At 40.4% G+C, this 14,324-nt stretch overlaps 1 long non-coding RNA gene across 9 annotated transcripts in view; it reads right to left on the bottom strand.

Moving 5' to 3' along the window:
• Window positions 1–14,324, bottom strand: part of LOC125081050 (uncharacterized) — a 237,693-nt gene that overhangs the window by 76,879 nt on the left and 146,490 nt on the right. The window contains exon 5 of one of the 9 annotated variants that reach the window (XR_007121571.1): window positions 6,943–7,323. The exons of the other annotated variants lie outside the window; for them this stretch is intronic. This is a non-coding gene — a long non-coding RNA (uncharacterized LOC125081050). Of the gene's footprint in view, window positions 1–6,942; window positions 7,324–14,324 lie in introns of those variants that run through there. 9 annotated transcript variants of the gene reach the window in all.

The raw sequence follows: 14,324 nt of genomic DNA, 5'->3' as shown, positions 1-14,324 counted from the left end.
AGCCATAAAAAAGAATGATATCTTGCCATTTGCAGTGATATGAATGGAGCTAGCAGGTATAATGCTAAGTGAAGTAAGTGAATCAGAGAAAGACAAATATAATGTAATTTCACTCATACGTGGAATTTAAGAAACAAAACAAAGGAGTAAAGGGAAAAAGAGAGTGAGACAAACCAAGGAACAGACTCTTAACTATAGAGAACCAACTGATGGTTACTGGCGGGGAAGGGGTAGGAGGATGGATTAAATGCGTGATGGAAATTAAGGAGTCCACTTGCTGTGACGAGTGCTGGGTGATGTATGGAAGCATTGAATCACTATATTGTACACCTGAAACTAATATTACACTGTATGTTAACTATACTGGAATAAAATTAAAGAACCATCTCTTGATGTACCATATAACTTGTCCTTGGAAGTAATTGTGCATAAGATGTGAGACCGAATTACAGAGATATCCCTATAGGAATCCTACCACTGGGGAAGAAGTAGGAGTGATGTCACTGGTTAGAAAGCAGAGAAGTAGCATTTAACCCACCTCAGTGGTGGAAGATCTGGAGAGGCAAAGAGAAAGGGCAGGGGAAGGGAGGGAAACCGGCGGGGAGAGGGAAAGATGGCATATGTAACGGTGTCATGATGTGAAATTTTGAGGAAAAAGAGTCAAATATGTGTAGCATCCCATGATTCACCAACCTTTCTAAAATGCAGTGTTCTGGTTGGAGACTAGCACCCAATTAGCCCGCGTAGGTAAGAAAAGACTTGATAGTAGGATGGGTAGTTTAACACTTGCCTACACTGAGCCAGAAGCTAGAGTCCACACTGTAGACTCAAATGCCTTGGTCCCTTATTCATACCATTTTAAAGGGAGGTAATTTAAGGGAAGACAGACACAGGATTTTCCCATGAGATTAAGAGGGAAAACAGTTCTGTGAAGAGAAAAAGAAGAGAAAAAGAGTGTTGAGGGAGAAAGAAAAGACTGTCAAGATCAAATTTATTGTCAAATCTAAATCCTAACTTGAGTTTGATAAATTTCATGCTCTGCTCTAACTTGTGTGTCAGGGAAAATCGAGAGGAGCTAACTGATGGGCTAATAAAGAATTTGCGGACACTAGGATAATATTAACAATCACAGCAACAGCTGAAGAGAGAAAGAAGGGATCTTCTAAGGAAGGGCTGTCTTTGAGTTGATCCCATGAATAGACTCCAGGCACTTGCCAGACTCTGAGTTGATGTTGTGAGAAAGAAAGAGAGGGGACACAGGCATGTCTGAGGTTCTTTTTGTCACTCTATTTGTGTTTCTCTGTGTTTGTTAAGATGGATGCATTCTCTGCTTCAGTGAACACAATAGTTAAAGTAAGTGAAAATTAAATGTTGACTTGGTCTGATTAAAACATAAATCTATACACAGCCCTGAGAAAGAGAATCAGAGAATGAGAAGAGAGATTTACTAAACATTTTATATGCAGAGATATGGCTTCTAACTATCCTTATAATGGGTTGAAAGTCGTAAAGTCATAGGCATGACAGTTTTACTTTAAGAGCAAGTTATATCCTATGCATTTAAAATTCCAGAAGCTGAACTTACTAAAGCCAAAGGAAATTAAACCCTTAGAGCTTAAGGCAAGAGGCCAAAAAGTCCAAGCTCTTCCTACTGCCTTTTATAGAGAGGAAGAAGTGGAGGTTGTAGTCATACAACTGTATGCTCAAATGGCTAAGACATGTATGAAAATATGTAAAACTTCAGCCTTAGTCAAATAAATGCAAAAATATATGAGATATTATCTATCTAATGGGTTGGTAAAAATAAAGACCATGAATAATATTCATTGGTAACAGGGTATGGCAAGATTGGCACCGAAGAGAATAAAGTTTGCAACTTTCCCAAGTACAACCTCGTATGTTATACACATGTTTCAATCCAGTCATTTCTGGAAAAAAATTCTAGGGACACCTGGGTGGCTCAGTTGGTTAAGCAGCTGCCTTCAGCTCAGGTCATGATCCCAGGGTCTTGGGATCAAGCCCTGTGTTTGGCTCCCTGTTCAGTGGGAAGTCTACTTCTCCTTCTCCCTGTGCCCATCCCCTCCACTCGTGCTGGGTTTCTCTCTCTCAAATCAATAAATAAAATCTTAAAAAAAGAAAAATATTCTAAGGAAATTAAGAAAGAGTACAGAAAAGTGAATACAAAAATGTCTAAGAAATGTCTCATAAGAGGGAACTGGATTCAATAAACACAAAGTGAAATGCTAGAAAAGCTGTTTAAAAGGGTGAGTTTATCATTACATATAATATACCATTTTGTATTATTAAATGAAAATGAGATTGAAATGTGTTGACAACATGCTATGCTATACTATATATTTCATATCTTTCCACTTGGGTAAATAATCTGTGCCAAACTCTATGTTTGTAACTGTTAATTATGTCTGGCTAAAATTATGTCCATTTTCACTTTCACTTTCTAGTTCATAAATATAGGCTTTCACCTAATGAATTAGGAGCTGGCATTATTCTGTAATCAGCAAAATCGAGGACATGATTCAATGCGGTGGACTCCAGTATTCCCTAAGTGAGGGTGTAGTCACACAAGCATGTGGCAGAAGCAGAGTGCAGGTGAAGGTTGTCAGAGTTGAGAATTCTAAACATCTTTGAGGCTACATAATTGGATAATCACGTGCATGACAATTGCAAGAGATTGAGGGGAAGAAAGAGAGTGAATTCTATTATGAATTTAAAAAACAATCCAGAAAGTGATGGACAGCAAGAAAGGCCATAGGGCTGCATTGAGGTGACATGAATCTCAAATGACTGAGGCTTCTGCTGTGAAGTTGGAAAAGTGATGGTCAGGAAGGCACCCCAGGGGGCTCAGAGAATATCCATACCGCCAGACCCTGCTGCTCAGGGCTTGAGTGGCCTCCAAGGGCAGGGCTACCTGGGAGGCCCTGCTCTCCGGGGAGATCTAGTCAGAAGGGCCCTGCAGGGATATTTCAATTCAAATCAATACTTTTTGAGTCTTTCCCACATACCAGTTACTGTGCTAGTTTTTGAAGTACAACTCAATGCCCACAGAAAGCACTAGGGAAAAGGTCTGAGCAAGGAGAGGAAGTAAGGGGAGAAGCAGCAGATAGTATCATAGGGATAAAAGCTCATCATCAAGATGTCTGGTCTGGATGTTTTCTTCTGGATGGTGAAAAAGGATGGTGATGATCATAAGATTCCTATCCTAAAGGCTGCCCTGTAGGATGCAGGGACAAGTGCAATAACGAATACCAGGTTTGAAAATGCCAAAGTACTGAATCAACAAAGATGGAAATGTCAAGGCATAAATATATCCTAAAAGCTAGAAGGCCAGATTTTGTACCTGGCTTTATCATTCTCTAGAGTCTTGCTACTCAGAGCGTGGTCCACAGACCAGGAGCACCGGCATCCCTTAGGAGCTTGCTAGAAATGCAAAATCTTCAACCTCATTCCCGATCTACTGAATTAGAATTTGCTTTTTAACAAGTTCCCGAGGTGATTCACAGTCATGTTAAAGTTTGAGAATTATTGCTCTAGAACACAGATTCCCAACTACTCAACCCCAGTAGGTGGAATGAAAGGTGGAGTTACAATCAGGTCCTAGGAATTACACATAAGCCTGTATCCTCTTCTGTCTATGCAGCAGTCTGTTGAGCTGCCTGTTGGTGGGAGTGTGCAGGGCTCGAGAAACTCATTTCCTCTGTGATTCTTTAGAAAAACGGGGTGGGGGGGTGGCTATTAAAAGAGGACGCCAGAAAAACAGAACTGCAAGGCTGCGACTGCATGCTCCAGGGGACATTTGTGCTTGAGTGGTGAGAGGTTGTTGGGAGAGCCATAAGGACTCATGTCCTATTTAAGAGGGAATTCTGTTTTATAGAGAAATCAGTAATGTGTACTTAGACCATATGCATGAGTTTAATAAGGCAGGCTGGCCTCTGCTGCAGCCAGAACCTTTAGGGACCAGCAGGCCTAGAACCATAGGATTAGTGAACATTTCTCACCAAGGACTAGGAGAGCCCTGGAAAGGGGGAGGGGCTGGGTTTCTTGCCCCACCTGTCCCATGGTGGACATTATGACTCTGGCAATAAAAGTCCACTCTTTAGGACTCAGGCCAAGACACAGTTTATAAGTGTATTATTAAGTACCATATCAATCTAGGTGATGAGATGGGAGGACAGTGGGGAGAGGGTTACTCAAACTCACCTCAGTTTCTGAGAGGGCCACAAAACTTTGTCGAAGATTCAAACTCAGCCCACAGGAAGCCACCCCAAGCTCAGGACAGACAGCATGAAAGGAGCAGAGAAACCTACCCTTCAGAAGCCAACATATGACAGGCTCCCTGTCATGTGCGGAGGATCAGGTGATATTCCCATAGCTGCAGGAGAGAAGTAGGGCTCCACCCATTCAAAAGCCAGCTCCTCTTCTTCCCACCTTCTACTAAGAATGGCCTTCTCAAAGAAATGTTTGGGAGAATCTACCCCTTGGGGCAGTGAGCATTCACAGCTCATTGGACAGACACCTTAAGGTTGTGTTAAAATTCCCAGAATCCTTGGAGAAGCAAAGTAAAAATCACTACCCTTCGTGTCCAGTAGAGGGCCAAATGGCATCTGGATGATATAAAGTAATTGGACCTGTGTCAGATCTTTTCCTGAATCTTCTACATCATGAATCTTAATTATACTTGTCTTTTCTATGACTTCATGACAACCCATCGAAGAACAACTAAATTATGCTAGAACAATAGGTAAAGAGCGACAGCCCTGAGTCATAGTCAATTCATTTTCTTCACTGAAATAATCACTGATCCTTGCAACATCAATTGGATTGAAATATGGATGATTTGATTTGTTCCTGGAGGTTACTAAAATAGCTAAACCATGACATATCTGAGAGAATTATTCCTGTCATTGTAAAAACAGATTCAGATAAACTGGGCAGTGATCTACTTCATTATTTGGCAACTGTTTATCATGATAGCTGAAATAAAAACTAATGACAGAACAGTTGATTTAGATGTACTATAAAAACAAAGCCTGGATGTATCTGCCATAGAGATGTGTTATTTTTCCAACTTTTATAAATAATGGATCAATTTGCTGGCAAAAAGTCTCTACAGGCCAACTACCTTATCAGTTTACAAACCATTCTACCATGGGAAAGAAAGGGAGAGAGATGTTTTTCCCAAGCAATGTTGACAAGCTTGTATGTAAATACGTGACCAGCTAACTAAATAAATAAACTTACGTTTTCATTTTGCAAGGCCTCCTGGGAAAATAGAAAGTATGTATTATGTTTTTATGATAGAAAGTCTTGGCAAGTGTTCAGCCACTTAAGATTCTTCCCACTAGTTTTTCAATGCATTTTACATCTACCTAGCATTCTGGGCTGTATACATAAACTAGAAGACCAACAGCCAAAACAGAACATGGTGTCTATCCAACAAGTGAACCAACTGGCAATTGTAACCTGCAATCATCCTTTTCATGCTTCCATCCCGAAAAATGTGTGTAGTCAGGGTCACTGATGGGGCAATAACAAATTGTTAGCCCCCAACAAGGAACAGAATCAGGATGTGCTACCCATTGTAAACATTTATAATGATATAAAACTCATATGAAATCTATTTTATGAATTCTATAATTGTAATTATTTAAATGTTAATTCTTCAAATGTCAAGCACTTATAGTGCACAAATTTGTTGGAAGAATTATCAGTAGTATAAATGAACGTGAAGGTGCAAGACGTAAAATAAGAGGAAATCATTTAGAGGCATTTAAAGGTTCAATTAGATAGTCATATTTATACCCTCTTATGCCCTTGTTTTTCTTTTGCTGAAAAAGAATTAGTAAAACCGATTTGCATTTGTATGAGATTATAGTTTCTGAAATGCTTTAAACACATTAAACTGTGAATATTTTGAGTATGCTTAGAAGCAAACATCTATACAATGTCATATTTTAAGCAAAGAAGTAAGAAACTAGCTAAAAATTTTTAAGACTCATGTAGATCTACCCTTAAGTGTCAATGGATAAAGAACTGCAAAAAAGGTGAATGACTCCCAACATCTAGAAAGACAATAGAAATCTTGCAAGCCAATTCATACACCAAATAACAAGACTACATGATTTACTGATAGATGATAAATCAGTAGAATGACAGATCAACCAATCCATGGATCAGTAGATAGATAGACCTCAACAAGAATCAACATAAGACATTTCATAACCCATTAAAGATTAATCTGATAATGACTGACATCATTATAAAATTGTCCCATGGCTTGCATTTGGGGGATGCTCTAAGACAAGGATCCAGCATAGATACACGGACTCTGTCAGATTTTAAGACTGAACTGATATAAAGTACAAGCATGTAACAGGGCCAGTGTTTCCCAACAAGTATAATGCGTGTTCTTGGAGGTTCCCCAAATGGCTAACATAGCATATGGACATTAAATAGCATCAGTCCCCCCACAGCCAAAGATAGTTCTTCTCTGGTCAATATGATTAAGTCAAGGAGCAAATCTCATCGTAGTGCTGTTGTGTCATCCAAAACTCACAGCAGGAGGCAGACTACCTTTAGTAAACAAAAAAATGAAAAACAAAACAAAACAACAAAAAACAGTATGGAGTCGTGTGTTTAACAGGCATCCGAACACACTTGTACTTCTTCCTGTGTTGTAAATCTAGAGGTTTAGATCAGGATATTTCACCAAGGATTCTCCTGAAGTGTATGTCTTCCTCTGCCCGGACTTAAAATAAATCTCGACTGGGCGCCTGGGTGGCTCCATCAGTTAAGTGTCTGACTCTTGGTTTCAGCTCAGGTTGTGATCTCAGGGTCATGGGATTGAACCCTGCATTGGCTCTGTGCTGGGCCGTGGATCCTGCTTAAGATTCTCTCCCTCTGTCCCTTCCTACTCCCTCTCTTAAAAAATAAATAAGATAAAATTAAATTAAATTAAATTAAATTAAATTAAATTAAATTAAATTAAATTAAAATGTGCTTCTACACTAACTCGACTTCAGAACTGTGTAATGTAAGGAATGTTCTTCGTTTTCGGGACTTCATACATCTGTGGTCAGGCTCCTTATCACACCAGAAACACCTTAGTTTTGGTGTGCCAACACAGCTGGTGGTGATATTTAAGTTCCATTGGGGCTTTCTCTTCTCTCAGATTTCCACCTTCAGCCAGGCCTGATGTTACACAAGGCAGAAATCCAGCATACCTCTAAGGTAGGTTTCCTCTCATTTCTGCCAACTGGAAGTTGGTTTGGATGTCATACCACGGATGTGACCATGAGATATTACCTAACCAGAGGGAATGGTATCCACTGCACTTTAGACTTATTTATAATTTATAATTAAAATAAAATGTAATAATATGTTAGTTAATTAAAAGATGCTAATAAATATTTTTCAAAGCGCATATGACAAAGATAACTATCAAGTGAGTTTTGTACACTTGTCTGGTCAGCTTCCTGAAGTGCATCACTGGTTCATGGCCAACCTTGCCCTCAGAGACCATGGCCCCCCAGAGCCCTTCACCTCAGTGAGTCCGCAGGGCTGCAGGCGCCATATTGAAAGGAGCCCAGTAGTCCCGCCCATGCTGCGCCTCTTCCTGAGTGATGTCTCCTGCCTCCTTTATACCAGAGCCTCTGCTGGTGCTCGCTCCACCTTCTCCAGGAAGCCTGCTTCACCAGCCTTCTGAAGCTGTAGGCTTTCTCTCACTCTAGTACTTACATGTGTTTCTAAATTATAGCCTCAAACATACTTTGTGCCTATTTGACGACATGTCAGTTTCCTGGAAAAACACCCTTCTTTCAGCGTGAAGTGATGGAGGACAAGCCAGTCCTGCTGACCACGTGCCCATCTCCAGCCTCAAACCGTGGTGAGGCACTGGCCTCTGGGAGCTGCGTAGCACGCACACGTTCAATGGATGCCTTATGGATGACCTCCCTAATTCACTGCGACTGCCTGTCCCATGGGAAAACTGGAAAAATCCCTTCATCTTTTATCCATGCTGAGAGGTAGGGGGAAGGAAGGTCTGGTTATAGGTTCAAGAATATAACTGAATGCATCTTCCAGGTGCATTCATGAGGAATCCAGGATGAAACGAAGCCCCGGCTTCTTGTGCTTTAAAAAATCCTGATTATTGACTATCTCCTATTTTAAATGTTTAGCTGAGAACGCTGTACTACTTTCAGGGAATTTGCTTGTACTAACAGCCTTGCATTTGTCATTTAAATAGGACCCTCTATCATTTTCCCTTAGTTTGTTAACAGCTGTCACATATAAAATTACAACAAATAAGAGAAAGAGGTAGAATATAAATGTTCAGAGGCAACACAGCATGGCAAGGAGAGGAGTGGAAGGAGGTTACCCAACACTGAGGTGGTTCCCCAGGGGATGAGGAATGTAGGGTAAGTCCCACCAGGAGCCAAATGACTGTTCAGCCCACATATCATGTATGTATGTATGTATGTGTATAATTTTTTTTCTTGCAGGTGTAGTCTTTTAGAATTTTTGTGATTCACTGTGTGGTAGAGGCCTCTGCTGCTAATAATTTAAAATACCATCCCTCTTTTTGCTGCATTCCTGTGAAATCTTCCTTAGCATCCAGGCGCTTAAACCACAGGGAAATTTAACTTCAGCAAGGTAGGGGGGACAGGCCAGAGGGGGAGCTTCCCAGGTGGGAAGGCAAATGAGCAGGGGAAGAGGGAAAGAACATATTCTGGTTCCATAAATAGAACTGTTCTTTTCTGAATTGCACTTAAAGAGCTGTCAGGATGGACAGTGGGGAGCTAATAAAGAATTTTAATCAGGGGAGGGATATGAGCCCCATTTTCTTTGGTGGAGGGTCCAGCTAACTGCATCAATATTTGGGGGATGAGTTGGAAGGTGCTAAGCATGTGGGTGAAAAAGGCATAAGACAGAGATAGGAGAGAGTACAAGGGGAATATACTGGGGAGGTATTTAGAAAAAAAATAGACAGTACTTAGAAAGGAATTAGAGAAAGATTAGAAGAAAAAGTGTCCCGATGACTCTCAGGTTTCAGAAACCACTTATGCTGTGGACTCATTACTTATAATTTTTGACTGCAAGTCTAATGAGGCGTCTGTTGCTTTATATAATGCCTGTTCTGACATCTAATTTCAAGGCCTTGGATGAATCACATAGCCCTTCTGTACTTCTTGATCATCAGATGAAAAAGGCAGTAACCTTAAATTATTTCTCCTACCCTGATCCCATTTCCCAAGCCATCCTCTCTCTCCCAACTAAAGCAAAGGGGGATTACTTCACTCATCAGAAGGATTAGATAATCTCGAAACTGGGAGCTCTCCACTCATGGAAGTGAGAATAAGGAAGAATACATCTTAGGGACATCTTGGGAGAGTAGGCATGGGATGAGATGTAGCCATAAGAGAGGGATGCAAAAGCTCTACAGTTTTATCCACCTGTGGACCAACTGATTTGGCGCAATACAGTATTTCCTGATGGAAATTAAAATGTATGTCTACAATACACATTATCAAGACTCTATTACCAGGCTTTTTAACATGACAGAGTCAGGCCACTGCAGGATTGTGTGAGCAGTGTCACCAAAACACTTGTGCACAAGTTTGTGGATAGGATGGGAGCGTGTGAACCTAAACCTGGGCTCTGGGTCAGCCTCGGTTCAGATTAGCCAGGTCATTAATGGCAAATCATTTCCCACACTAAGACTTAGTTTTATTATTTTACAAACTAAGGAGTCTTTATAAAATAAGGAATAAAATAAAATAATGCTGATATTCTGTACCTCAAGGAACTACTATAAAATGTGCCTCATGCTCTAATTTTCATCACCTCTAGCAAATGGGAACCACTGACTCATTCAAGGTATAGTAATTTAACTAAAATGTGTTAGGTCAACAGAAATAACGTGGTTAAAAAATGAAACTTATAGTTTCCTTCTTCTTGCCAATCCAGCAAACACCAGAGAGAAGAAAAAAAAATAAAGCTTTGCTTAATAGTGAAACAGCATGTTTTAACAGATGCCGTGATTTACAACATACATCATAGGGGAAGCATTGCCAAGCAGGGAAAAGTAAAACTTTTCTTTTTTCCACTTGGAATTAAAAGTGAGTTTCATTGCATTCTATGCCCACGGCTTTAGACTTTCAAAGCAGGTGTTAACAAAGCTGATCAAAGAGAGCACAGAGCGTTTGATGACACTGCATTACCTCCCTGGGCGTTACTGCTGGACGGGGAGTTCAGAGTTGTGCCCTCTAGTGGAGAAACGCTCAGATTGCAGGTTTCTTTTACTAGGAAGGACAGTGGATCTAGATCAGTTCTCTGTGTGTGTGAGAGCTACCTTTCCAAATGATTTGTGTCTTTCATATAGAACAATAAAGAAAATATAATGATGGTTAGTTCCATCCTGGATGATGGCTTTGTGATTTCTTCTCTGTGATACAGCATAAAGAGCACAGGACTTGGAGCCGAAGGGCCTCAAGTCTAAGTGAGATCCAGCCCATCATCTAATTCTGTTAACTTAGGAACTCTCTGAGGGTCCCAGTGTTTCCAGCAATTATGTGAGGGTCACCTTCCATGCCAGGTGGTTGTGTTAATTAAATGAAGTCCTACATCTTCATGTGCTTTCTAAAATGTAAAGTAACAATTTCTGTTATTAGTAAAAATTTTACGAAAATGTTTAGTTTCTTGGATACCTAAATCACTATTAATATGAAAATACATCTCTGAATAATAGGTAAATCTGTGTATATTTAAATTTTAAAAAGCTTCTTCCACATTCCTTCACATCATCGATCACCTCTCACATTTATCTGGCATCTTCTCTGAATTCAGAGCTGCACTATCAAGTCAAATATCTTAGATGAATTTTGAATGATTGACTGAAGACACCACAAATCAACTGAAGAGTTAATAAGAAATCTGCCAAGTTCTGGACTTCAATAAAAACAAAAATTACAGTAGGTCACAAAAATCAAACAACTTAAGAAAAGAAATACAACCTCTAAGAAACCCACCTTAAATATGAAGGCATAGAGTCAATTAAAAGTATGGAAAAACATGCCATTTTAGCATTAGTGCCATTGAAGATGGAATTCTTTCCCAAAGAGTTTCTCCACAATTTACTTAACTTCTCTGTGGTAAAAATCCCTAATGTATCAGTGACTATTTATGGATGATCAAATTATGTATCATTTTATTTTCTTCTTTTTATTATTCTATATTAATGATATATCACAAACTGATCTTTGTTAAGATAAAAGCATTTTCTCAAACCAATTAAAACTAACCGGTAGGGGCGCCTGGGTGGCTCAGCAGGTTAAGCCTCTGCCTTCGGCCAGGGTCATGATCTCAGGGTCCTGGGATCGAGCCCCACATCGGGCTCTCTGCTCGGCAGGAAGCCCGCTTCCCCCTCTCTCTCTCTCTGCCTGCCTCTCTGCCTACTTGTGATCTCTCTGTCAAATAAACATTAAAAAAAAAAAAAAAAAAAAAAACTAACCGGTAATTCTGTGAGAAGTGAGAAAGCGGAGGAAATTGACAGAAATGTTTGTCATTTTATTTAGTGTTAAAAAAGAATATTTACTTAGTTATCTGAGAGAGAAAAAAAACTCACGCATGAGGGAGAGAGAGCTGGGGAGGAGCAGAAGGAGAAAAATCTCAAGAAAACACTGCACTGAGCAGGGAACCCCCTGCTGGACGCTATCCCAGGACACTGAGATCATGATCTGAGCTGAAACCAAGAGAAGGTCACTTTAGGGACTGAGCCACCCAGGTGCCCCAAGATGTTTGTCACTTTAACAACCTCACTTAAGGATCAACTTGCCCTCTGCTCCCCTAAGACTGCCTCCAAGAAGTACGAGCACCCCACTACATGCAGACAGTAGCCAGGTGTACTTGCAAAGCCTTCTTCTGTTTCCCCAGGTGCATTTATATGCCACCTCTGTCTACCCAGGAACCCCACTCCCCCTCCCTCTCCCTATCACATGCTTTTGAGAATAAGAAATTTTGCAATGAAAAGCATAGTCAGTAATCATGTAATCGGATATTTTCCTGTTTGATACTAATCAATTAACATTCCACCATAACCAAACACAGCAATTGATCCCTCTGGGTCTGTCTCTATGGTAGCACTACCTAGTGACAGAAGAAAGCCCTGTGCTAGATTTGCAAGGGAAAAGGATGAGGAGGGAATGCCAGGAGCAGGTCTGTGATGCTGAGGACAGGAGGAGGGGGCTTCATAGGGCTGGATTTGAAGGTCTGAAACACATGGCAGAAGCAAAGTACATTTAGGTGGGAGGAGCTGGAAGAAACTGGGGTCAACCCTGTCCCTCCAGAGCTTGCATCCCCACTTCGAGGTTCTGATGCCAACAGAAATCTCAGGAAACCAGAGAGATCACAGAATGGCTTCACTCTGAGCTATAGGAAAGTTCTAGCTTCCCAAAGGCACTGGGCTGTCTTCCTGAAACTCCAACTGGCCAAATCAAGGCCCTTCATCTACTCTCCCACAATACCCTGGAACTTTCCTTCACAGGACTCACTACAATTTAACTATAAATTTGAGTATTTGTTTAATATATGTGTCCTCATCAGACAATAAACCCTGTATATTTTTTGTTTTTGCAACTATGTAACCATGCTAAGCACCAAGTAAAGGCTCAGTGTTTGTTGAATGAATAAATGAATGATCCAGATGATAAGATCATTCTTGTACTCCTCCAGGGAAACCCTTCTGCATGGCTTTGCTATTTCTCTCCTGTGCCTCTGGCTTCTTATGTAAATAGGGAACTGAGTAATAATCAAGGGCTTACTGATAGAGGAATTAAAATGTACCAAATTTATACATGATTACCCAATATCCAGATGCACTCTGTGGGCACACCCCCAAAACTGCTTGCCTAGCTGGCATTTCCAAGCCTTTCCTTAAAGGCTGTCTCAGACTAGGCAGGTATGCACAAAACCTCACACATTTGAATTATAGACATTCAGGCTCAGAATTATTGTAAATTATCTTATTTGACTGGTTACCCTTTTATAATACATTTTATAGCTACCATCCTGGATTTTGTGAACTATAAAAAACAAAATAGAGAAGAGAGAAAGCATTTCTATTTCTCTCCATCAACTCCATCGACAAAAAGTTGTAATTACTCATAAGAGTGAATCCGTACTGCTCTCTCTGCAGTTTTTTTGCTTCTTGAAAGCACGATAGACCAGGATTAAAAGCAGACTCTGTGGGCATGAAGCTAACTGTGTAATGACAGAAGGGTCTACTTGAAGCCTGATTCTTCACAACACTAACCAATGAACCTGCTCAGCACACATGATCTCACTCATAGTGAGAACCATAAAGCAACAAGACTAGTAAAGTGTTATTACAAGGGTATAAGAAGGGTGCTCCTTCAGCTGCTCCCCGCTCCCCAAATATCCAAGCTTCTCTCTTGACGGCCCATCTAAGTGCTGCTTTGGGAATCAGAACAGTAGCAGGATTGGGGGGAGAGCTCTCCCAACCAATGTCCTTAGGATAAAGGAAAAGATAAAGAAAGAAGAGATGATTGTAAAAGATTCATTTAACCTCTTAGAAACCTAGAAAATATGATTTCTCTCTGAAGATATAAAAACGAATCTTTGAATTTTGCTAATCCATTCCAAAGAGTGAATTTTTATGGTGTTCCTATCAGAGAACTGTGGCCACTAGCAATCCCTCCTTGGGTTTAGTTTGCTTATAGAACCCTCTTCTATTTTCCTAGAACTATTTCCCTTGTCAGGTGTTTTTGGTCCTAGAAACCAAGAGAGGTAATGGCAATTCTCTTAAGAGAAAATTTAAGTCATGAATGTACTTGCCACCTGTCTTTTAGAAAGAACCCATGGAAGAGATTTCCCTTTGGAAGATAGTTTGGTGGTTTCTTACAAAACTAACCATACCTTTACCATACGATCCAGCAATCACATTTCTTGGTATTTACCCCCAAAGTTGACAACTTAGGTGCCCACAAAAACCTGTACATAGATGTTTACTGCAGCTCTATGCATCATCGCCAAAACCTGGAAGCAACCAAGATGTTGTTCAGTGAATGGATAAAGAAACTGGGGACCTCCACACAACAGAATATGATTCAGCCCTAAAAAGGAATGAGCTACCAAGCCATGAGAAAACATGGAGGAACTTTGAGTGTGTGTAACTAAGTGAAAGAAACCAATCTGGAAAGGCTACGTGCTATATGATTCTAACTGTATGACATTCTGGAAATGGCAAAACTACGGAGATGGTAGGAAAAATCAGTGGTTGCCCGGGATTG

This window comes from Lutra lutra, chromosome 11 (genome assembly GCF_902655055.1).
Source record: "Lutra lutra chromosome 11, mLutLut1.2, whole genome shotgun sequence".
Classification (NCBI taxonomy): Eukaryota; Metazoa; Chordata; class Mammalia; order Carnivora; family Mustelidae; genus Lutra; species Lutra lutra.
This window is presented reverse-complemented; position numbering and strand designations above follow the sequence as displayed.